Below are 11151 nucleotides of genomic sequence, written 5' to 3'. Positions count from 1 at the left end.
TAGCTGTGGCTGTTTGTTTAGGGTCCATTTTCCCTTCTTCTCAAGTCTTTCACATTCTCTAACAAGTTTTCTTCTTAGGTTGCTCAACATTAAGCTCCATCCATCTTACCATCAAAGCTCACCAGTAAAGAAGAGCTTTTTTACATTCCATAATGGAAAAAGTAATTCATGCTATTTTTATCGCGCTTGGATTGATGTACTGCTCTGTATGCTGATCTTGATAAATTGTCTATTTATCAGAGGCTGTAAGTTGTACAAAATGCTTCTGCACATCTCTGACAAGAACTAAACGCTACGACCACATTACGCCTGCACTGGCTTCCTGTTCATTCCACAGACCAGGTTAAGATTTTATTGCTTATTTTTAAGAACACTAATGGTATGGTACCATCATATTTCTCTGAAGTGTTGCAACTTTAAATCCAGAGCTTTATGGACCATAATACTGTCACCATTTTTTCACCATATGCATGGCATGATTGAGGTGATGTGCTCTGTTGGTTTTCTGCCACAAAGAGTATTTTGCATGTAAGAAAAAAAGATGAATTTTTGGGTCCCATTTGCAAAACTCTCACATAGTGGACATACAAACAAAATATTTGCTTAATGACACTAAAAACAAGTGTGGTGTCCCTGAGCTTGAATGCAAAGATTTTGGTATCCTAATTTCTCAAATGTTGCTGTAAGTAAGTGAGTAATGTTTGTTTATAAAGCGCCTTTTCACAGACAGAAAAACAGTCACAAAGTGGCATACAACATAAATTGCATTTAAGTTATACAGAAAAACCTTTTATCCAATTTGAATAAACAACTGTTCAATGGTTAGTATTAATTGGAATGTATGTACCTGACTTTTGTGAAGTGCCTTGAGACGACATGTGTTGTGAATTGGCGCTATATAAATAAAACTGAATTGCATAGTAAAAAAACAAGACAAAAACAAGCACAAAATGTCTGACATAAAATGATCTAAACACTTTTTATTTTCCTCCATGCAGTTTGAAATCTCCTCCATTCCTTCCTTGCTGGAAACATGCAACTTTCTGCTGGGTAAAGCAGCTCATATTTCAAAATGTATTATAGTAATAATTGTTAGCCTCAGCCTCAGTGGGAAGCTTTTCTTCATTAGCCTCATGGGTGTATTTGTTTATGTTTTCAGCTGTTCTTCATGCATGGAAAAATGTTGGCTCTATCTCAACCAAATCATTTTTGTAAATTAGACCCCCTGATTCTCAAAGAATTCACTTGGAACAATCGAGCATGAACTATCCACCAAGCTTGTGATGTACAAATAGGTCTTACATGATGCAGAAAGTTCAACTGGGCCAAGAGCACCATAAATGACTGAACACTATGTTCTCTTGCTTTCAGTAAACCATAGCAGCAATGAAGCTTTGAAATACAGCAACTACGAATGAGTCAACAAGGAGGTGCAGACAGGGAATGATATGGGATGGGAGTGGAGACGAAGGGGGAAATGGACAGAGCATGTGTTTGTGAGTGTGTGTTCTGTTCCCTGGAGTCCACCCTGGAGATCGCTTGGGAAAAAGACCTCTAGGTCCGCCTGAGGTCTGAGCTGGTGCCAAGAAAAGCAAGACTAAAATAGAGGGGAAGGGGAGCGATAGAGAGACTTTATATCTGAGAATCAAACACACAGTGTTGGAGAGACACATAGGGCTGGAAGACGGAGAGGGCGTGAGAGGAAGGAGGAGCTGGGGAGATGAGGAAATGGTGTGAACAAAGAGCTTTACATCTGAGAAGTAACGTATGGAAAATAAAAACATTCACATGCTGCCTCACACTCACTCAGATTGGAACCATATGCTGACACAGAGAAAACTGGGAACAGTTTGATTTCTTTATAGCATTGGGCTGGAGAGTGGGCGAGATACAGAGGGATGGAAAGCACCCGTGACTGTAGATGATGATCAGCCATGGGAAATTTTGTGTCCGCTGCGCTGCGTGGACAGGTCCGGTCCATTAGCAGCAAGCACAGGAGGGGATTTCCACTGTGTGAACTCACAGTTTGAGCCCTATTTGTCCAAAAAGTCAGGCACCACAGCAGATTTAACAGATGGGCTGATGGATCACAAGTACGCCCGGATGATTACTAAAAGACTTGCTATTGTGAAGACATGAGAAAACTATAACTTGCATCAGAGACCAGCGAATCTGTTCTGTTTCAGCAGATATAATTTCTGAGATATGTTGCTGCGTGTGAGAGAACTGGATTTTGATCACTTGTAGACATCACCAATAAACGAGTTTGGATGTGGCTGGGAGAGGAAAGAGGGGGTGAGGGAGATCTGATCTGCTGCAGATGCTCTCCTCTGCTGGGAACAGGACATAAGGTTGATCTTTTATGGAAAAGAGTGGTTATTATTGGGGTGTGGGTTTGTAAACAAGAAAGCAACTTGCTTCTTAAAGCAAGCCACAGCCAGCTAAAAGAGAGTCATCATTTTCAAAGGGACACAGCAGGTATTTTTTCACATTTTGTTATGATATGACCATAAACTTCAATGTCATTTACTGGACATTTATGCTACAGACGAAAGCAAAGTGGTGCATAACTTCGAACTGGAAGGAAAGGGATACATGGTTTTCAGTTTTTTGTAAATTAAAATCTGATAAGTGTGGTCTGCATATGTATTCAGCATTTATTATAGTCTGATAACGCTAAATAACATCCTGTGAGACCAAATGCCCTCAAATGTCAGCTAGGAGTCCACCTGTGTGTGATTTAATTTCACTATAAATACAGATGTTTTGTTAAAGCCTCAGAGGTTTGTTCTTGAAGACCAAGGGACAAAGCAGACATTTTTGGGATGAAGATGTGGAGAAGATTAAAGTATGCATTAGGTTGTTAAACAAGAGAAAGGTAGAAGAAAAATAATTTTTTGGCCTGCACGCTAAAGGCTATGTATGGTGAGAAAAATAACCTCAGCACATCACCTTAAAACACCATCCCAATGATAAAACATGGTGGCGGTAGTATTATGTTGGAGCAATGCTTTTCTTCAGCAGGGACAGGAAATCTGGTCAGAGCATGAGAAGATGGATGGAGATGAATACAGGGAAATACTGCAAGAAAACTTGTTAGGGGGTGCAAAAGACTTGGGACTGTGGTGGAGGTTCACCTTCCAGTGGGAAAACAACCCTACACATACGGCCAAAGAGGGACAATACAATGGATTAGATCAGGGGTCTTTAGATTTGTCAGTGGTGCAAAACACCTAAAGTGTTTATCTCTGCTTCTAACTACAACAAACTCCTTCAGGTTCTGGGACACAGGCATCTAAAAATAAAATGTAACTGTAAAGAATTACACCATATATCCTTTACTGCTTTAAAAATAGCTTATAACTCACTTTGTTTCTTTAAATTTGCATACCTTAAGATTTAGAAGTGCACCCTATATGGCTAAGTAGCACCAGTGTCCAACTAAATATATTTTAGGATGAAATGTTCTTGTTTACCTTTTTTATTTACTCATTCACCACAGAAGCCTCTCTGTGGGTAATTGTGGATATAGAAAGTATGCACATCCCTTTTAAAATTCCTGTAAAATGGTTTTAATGATGTAAAGAAATGAGTGAAAACATCAATCGTTCCAAGACCCTTTTTCCACTATGAAGGTGACAGATATCCTGATTTTTCTAAATGAAAAACAAACAAATTTGTTGGAAGGAAATATGTAAAAGATAAAGTAACAGGAACAACCTGGCTGCATAAATATGCACACCTGTAAACTAATATTTTGCTGAAGCAACTTTTGATTAATTTTCTGTATCCTGTCTGCTTCAGTAGACACCTGCTATATATTACAGGGAATCTGATTGACTATGAGTAAGTTCAGCTGAGAACGTAAGATTTCCTTGATATTTGCTTATCTTTAAGCTACAGCCACATTGTACATTATGGGGGCAAAGAATCATAATGATCTCATAAAACAAAGGTATAAGGAATAGGATTGTGAGATAGCAGCTTTTTCTTTCAAATAAAGGATACAGGCCTAGCTTGGTTGTGTCTGATTAATACAAACTTGAACTTTTGGGCACAATTGGAAGAGGCACGTATGGCACACTGAACATCACCAAAACAACACCATATTTACAGTGAAAGATAGCACTGGCTGCATCATGCTCTGGGATTATTTTCATTCAAATGGAACTAAAAATGTTGCCAAGGTGGTTGAAATCAAGACCAGTTTTAAATATGTACTAGTTTTGACCCAAAACTGGTGTCTGCTAGAAAGGTGAATATAATGCCCGTTCATCTTCCGATTTCTTTCTCTGAGTGACCTGAACATTTTTTGCAAGGCCGAGTGGGTAAATATTACCAAGTAAAGATGTGGTACAAATATTGCAGCGAGCATAATCTGCATTGCATTTTGAAAAGTGAAGCCATACTTTCGAGCGCTTTCTATCAGCCATGCTTGCTTTGTTGACGGTACCAGCGGCTACTGACGTCATTACGCTCTTGTGCGTGCAATGCTTTTTTCATGTCTCGCATGGAAAATCACCCACTCTTCCAGTCCCTCAGTGTCAGGTGATGCATTTAGGTACCGAAACATAATACCGTTTCATTTTACGTCAATAGGTACTTGGTAGTACCTATAGAATTCGGTTGGTACCTATGAAAGTACAGAATTCGATACCCATCCCTATGCAAACTTTTCTCTGTATACTTCCTCCATATATCATCCCTGTGTTGTTTGTTTGTTTAATATTTGTCAAATTAAAGGTAGGAAAAGTGAGGAATAATAAATCATGATCTCCTTTTTGTCATCACAATAACCTGGCATCTCTAGGGTGTGTGTAGACTTTTAAATCCACTGTACTAGGATGAGAGGACGTGTCAAACTTTGCATGTGAGTCGAAGTTGAAGGTATATGAATACTTTTCAAAGGCCCTGTATAACGATTAGTGTAAAATTAAATGATTTAGTAGACTTTTTATAGAAGTGTGACTTTTCTTCCTAAAAGGTGACATTATTTTAAACTGACTTGTTATCTCACTGTTGTTGTATTATTTCAAGGGTTTTGAACGCCACATCAAAGCACCAAACATTTTTAATAGTTTCAGCACTTACTCTATATTGTTGTGCGGGTATTGTGCTTATTTTGTATTTTTTGTTTGTCTCTTGAATGAGCATGAGGTTTGCACAGGTCAGAAGTTCTAAACCAGGGGTGTGTACGCTTTGTGCCATGAGGGCCAAAATCCTCAAGTTAAAAGTACCCGCATGTATGGTTTCTCCCATATCGGCAAAAGTTGCTGTATGTCTGTTTTCTATGAAATTAACGCAAAAATGTGGTAAGTTAAAAAAAGATAATATTTTCCTTTTTAAGAAGATTTACTTTGTCAGTAAAAATCTTGCCCTAAAAATTAAAGTGTCAATTTCTATCAACCACCTGTGCTGGCCTGACATATTCGCACAATTCTTCAATCCATTTGTGTGCCACACAAAACCATTTTGAGAGCCTCGAATGGCCCACGGGCCGTACTTTGACGCATCTGCTTTTTACTATAAAGTTATTATACTATTTGGGGATCTCTCTGCCTTTCTCTCTATAACATCCCTTACAAAGCTACATGTTTCTTTATTATTGGAATTTCTTTTATATTTATTTATTTTGTATTAAATGTAATACACTTTTTATTTAACTTTAAGTTCAACGAGACAGTTCGAGACTACTTTAATCTCTGAGTCCATCTGTTTGCTTGTTCTGCTTGTGTTTGGTCTTAAAACTGGGCCAACAGTGTTTTTTATATAATACCTATACCCCAACCTTAATAAGGGCATTTTAATTAAAATTCTTCATCAAGTCAGCATCTCCAAGCGAGAGAGAGCAAGAATTTGGCACTGAATATTCAAACAGTACAACAACTTCTCTGTTTTTCTTGTGACTTGGAATCATAACTCTAAGCCCTATTATGTCTCCTCTGCTTTAACACTGTGCCCTAGGCCCTCAGTTGTTATTCTAAATCTTTGCTAATTGTCCAACCTTCGCTTGGCTCTTTCCATTACCTTATGAAATCCAGTTAAGGTAATTAATGTGTATAATGTGTGTGAATAGTGTAGTTTTAGTGGCCAGCCATATCAGTGTATTTGGGGTGAGCTTGTGTAAACAGAATGAAGTCATATACGGGGATCATTTCCACTTTCCCGTACACGAGTAATATTATTGTAAACTATCTGTGACCTAACCTTCTCTGCTATAATGTTCCTGCTGAACAAAAGCACATGTGGCTGGTTCTAGGAGGCTGGCCGCTGCTACAGCGGCTGCTGATTGTTGACATCACGCCATCCCGGTGAGAAAACGGCAGATATGAGTAACTCTAGGTGCTTGTAAAGTGCACACTTTGAGTTCTGTTTTAGCTTCAAGCCATGAAAATAATTACATAATTTTCCCAATAGGTTTCATTTAGTTTTCACAACAAATAATTATAAGTTTATTGCATTTATTCATTTTTTCCTGATGATTGGTTTAGCCAAGATCATCGTTAATTTGAGTTTTGCACACTCTTACATGTAGGGGCTGCTGTTTTGTTTTTTTTGGGGGGGGGGGGGGGGGGGGGGTTGTGCGGCATGCAGGGAATTGTGGAATGAGTGTGTATGTGTGTGCAGTGAAGGCTGATTTTTTAGGTTGGACAGGAAATGCCTGTGCAGATGGAACAGTAATGTGGACACGATGAGAACGGCATACAGGAAACAGCCTACGCTGCAGCTGTGTGTATGTCATTAACTGCAGCAGTTTGCTGTAATAGCCAGATGAGCCAATACATAGACCAGCTTCAGCCCAATAAGCAAGATGGCACTGCATGGCTGCAACATGCCATGTCTCAAACCTTAAATAATTGTTCTTCAGAGGGTTTGTGAAACAGATAGAGGGCATAGCTGGCAGTCAATTCTGTCGTTTAGTGTCCAGTAATAATTGTTTAAGATACAAAAATAATACAACACTAATTTGTCATTTGATACTTTGTTTAAGCTGCTGTTTCACAGTTTCTTATCTTGCCAAGCATGTTGGAAAGTATGACAACGCATCAATCCTTATGTAATTCAAAACTTTCCTTTGTATAGAACGATGAACTTTCAACTTCAGAACGTCAGGGAATCATTGATTGACCATATCTTGTGTTTCTCACTTTGATTTAATGCTGCAGGAGGACTGCTGTGTATAGCACACACGTGTGCCAATTCTACGGAATTAACTTAATTACGACTTAAATATTGCAACAAAGACCCAATAATAACAATCTCAAGTTATGCAATGCAGTGACTTCCCTCACCTCAAGATGCTGAATGCTTGAAACTGAAACCAGTGCAATCACTTACTGTCTGATTAATCTGGCTAATAATTATCTGACCACTTGGAGGCAAACATAGACTATTAAAAAATAATTCCAAGATGGTCAGCTAATTCTTCCATATGAAAATAGATTTAACTAGGCTGTGACATCATGGAAAAGTAATGTATCCCACCCTGACACATCAGAGCACTGTGAATTCCGGCCCATTGATCTCAGTAATTTTCTCACATTTATACCCAAACATGATTTCCAAAATCCATTATAAATGGCAAATTAGGAAACAGCGGGACAAAAGATTTAAGGGTCATGTGCTCCTGTTTAAAACAGTGCATCTATATTGAAATGAAAAGTCTGGAATTTACATTATTTTGCTCTCTGAGGACAGAGTACAGTACCATCACAGTGATGTCAAGTGTCAGTTTCACTTTAGATTTCAAGCGCCTGGCAAGCCAGTTTAGTGAATCTTCACCAGCACAGACAAAGCGTCAGCAGAGCGTATCTTGAGAATAAATCATGTTCTGTTGCTGTAACATTTTTGTCACGGTTTTGTCGATTCTGTAACTGTGGTACCCATGTGCGGCATACAAGGTATATAAGAGTATTCAATGTGTCTAAAAAATCAAAAGCAGCCTGCATTATCTGGTGATCAAATTGTGCATGCTACCATGTCAAATAGGCATTAATCCGATGCCGGTGTGCCGTTTCCCTATAAGGTATCATGTCTTCCAACATGAAAAGGCAGATGCATGATGGGCAAATAACTAATGCAAAAAAATATAAAAATCCAGTACACCTCTAGAATTTATGTTATTATTGGTTTCTCTTAATTTTTGAAGTTCTAATGTTCAGCTGTCAAAAATAAAATAAAGTGAAATAAAGTAAAAAATGTCAAATTTTAAAAGCAGGTTAATGCTCGCTCAGTTTTTACTTGTTGTATTGATTCAGCCAGCTTTTTTTTAGACACTTTTAACAAATTTAGCTTCCAGACTTCTCCTCTGACCTACTAAGCCCTATTTGGACTATAAAGTTGCCAATACGCTTTTTGGGAAAATATTCATCATAGTTGGTGTTGTTCCTTCTCTGCTTACTCTTTTTTTCCCAGTAACTTGTTGATGTTTCTTGTTGTTAAAATAATCTAAGTTAGACCACATATGTTGTTTTTGAATGTTCTTTACATTTGAGGTCCTTGGGGCAGATATCTCTGCACAGCTTATAACTTTTATGAATGACAATCTGTCAACCAGCCATTCTGGCAGCAATAGATTCTTCAGTGATGTAGCTGTTCTTCTCTCTGTGGGCAAAAAGTACACATCCTGGAGTTGATTTAGAGTTTGAATAGAAAATGAAATGTCTCCCTTTCTCAAGTAACACAAAGGGAATTTAGGTCTAAACACATTTCGACCCGTTTGGGGTTTTTTACTTCTGTTTTCTGTCAGTTTATGTACTAGAGCAAACTGTTTGGCAATCATGCAAGAAACCACTGGCTCCCCAAGGATGGAAAGGGGAATTCTGCCTTTCCCTGTTAAATAAATTCAAGAGGAAGCAAGTCAGGGTCACAAGTCACTATTTTCTGAGTATTAGTTAATGGAACTCAGTTGGAGGTACACTCAAAAATCACAAGTATTTTGGTAATTATGAGGCTAAATGAGATTATGACTCCTGAATAAACTAAAATAACAATGAGTGAACTCAACGCCAAAATAATTATTAGTGACTTTCTACTGGTAGAAATGATTAATTTAAGACACATGAACACATAGATAATGATTTTGCAAAGACAATTACTTTAAATAATCAATTGTCAAACTGGGTATTATTTTCCTGAAGTAGTTGCGAACTGATGCCTGGTGGGTCCGAAATGCCCAGTGTCAGATGGCTCTGTTTTGTACACAGAAATGTATCGCATAAAATAGGTATAAAAAGACAAAAGCTGCAAATGTATGAGATGTTAAAGGGGTAAAATGACCAGCATTTTGTCTAAAATATACCGACTTTTAGTTTACATCTGGTGTTTCCAATAAAATAGAAAAAAGCCAGAATATCTAAGAATATCTATCCCCAACAATAGTAGTCTATTGTTATGACTCAAACTGCCAAACTGAGCTGAGATGTGGTCATCATAAATGTTTTCTGTTTTTTTTTTCATCTGCTGTATGTGCCAAGATAACCCTGTCAGCCCAGCTGAGAAACAGAAGGTTGAATCCACGGACATTCAGTGAAGCACTTTCTGAGCTTATGATGGTGGTTCCAGTACCAAAACCTGATGTGTCCAGGTGTTTCCCAGACTTTGAACTTCATTAGAACAAAGGATTTATTATAGTTCAGGACAAGGCAGTAGAACCCCCTGTTTTAGGCTTATGAGAAATAAGCTTTTTATTCGATTTCATTCAGTTTTATTAGTATTTTTCTTAATAATTCTAAATAAATGTTAAGTCCTAAACAAAATACAGAGCTCTATCAATTTATCTTATTATGCGATGGAAATTGCTAAATTAAATTGTTAATATTCTTCCAACAGATTTGATAGATCATGAAATGACTGTTATTGAATCATAAAACAACCTATGTACATCATCCAAAAGAGCAAACATTTCCTGTTCTGATAAAAAATGTATTTGTTTATAATTAAATTTCAAATCCCAGTTTTAAGAGGGATTTCAAAGAGATGCTTGCGCTTGAAGAGACGCACCAACGCTCTTTGACACCAGTTTGATTGACAGAAAGGTAAACCACAGGGCATTCCAACGCTGCTCAGGTATGGTGTTCAAGTGTTGTGGCCTCATCACTATTCATCAAGCTTCGGTGTATTTGCGTCTCATCTGCATACCGGTCCAACAGGGAACAGATTAGCATTAGAGAGAGAAAGCGTAAGATGGAGGGAAGTAAAATCACTTTAATTTTTAACAAGATGAGATGAAGGAGACACAAAGAGCCAAGTACCGCTGGTGCTTCTGCTGCTGACACAGCCAGGAATGAATGAACAGAGGAGGCTTAGCTGAGGTGGGGAGGTGGGTAGCAACACTGAGAGGGAAGAAGCACTGCTGTCATCAATCACAAGACAATGAGGAATATTAAAATGGTAATAAACACTAGATTTGCAAATGAAAATAGCATTAAAGGCAATTTTGTATTCATGTTGGCTATTGATCTCACTGCCTCACTTAGTCAACATGTGTTTATAGGAACATTAAATACTCATAAATAAATAAGCAATATAATCAAAGTAGTGCACAACAGAGTCAATATCCCATTAGTGGACTGCCCAGAAACAGGCACACATACTCGCAATAAATCTGGACAGCTTTGTTCAAGAGCATGATTTGTGTTCAGCTTTCTAAGCTATTTTGTTTACATGCTTGTCTTAGTGGGATTTTAAATGGATCTGAGTAGATCTTCCTATGGCAGTGACCCAGTAACAGCAGCTGCATGAACACACCGCATTTAAGTTTCAGACAAAATACTTGCTACAATGAAATATGGAGCGAATGAGTATATTATACAAGTTTTACTTTTAACCTTATGCATAACCATGAAATGACCTATATTCTGTATAAAAAAGAGAATATATCCCTATTATCCCAAATTAGTAACAGTGGTACCTTGACATAACACGATTCCAGTACCATCCGAAAGTCTTAGTTCAGGACTAGACTGTGAAACCCCTTTCTTTAGGCCTATAAGGAATAAGCTTTTTATTCGATTCTAATCAGTTTAATTAGTATTTTCCCTTTAATATGTAGATGTAGAGTGGAATTGGTGCAGTATTCTTATGTTTATCCTGTGTATTTCTTTGGCTTTTAATTGTTAGTGAGTAGGTCTTAGTTTGTTCAATAATATA

Source organism: Girardinichthys multiradiatus, chromosome 11 (assembly GCF_021462225.1).
Source record: "Girardinichthys multiradiatus isolate DD_20200921_A chromosome 11, DD_fGirMul_XY1, whole genome shotgun sequence".
Taxonomy (NCBI): domain Eukaryota; kingdom Metazoa; phylum Chordata; class Actinopteri; order Cyprinodontiformes; family Goodeidae; genus Girardinichthys; species Girardinichthys multiradiatus.
The sequence above is the reverse complement of the archived record's forward strand: the minus strand, read 5'-3'. Positions refer to the sequence as shown.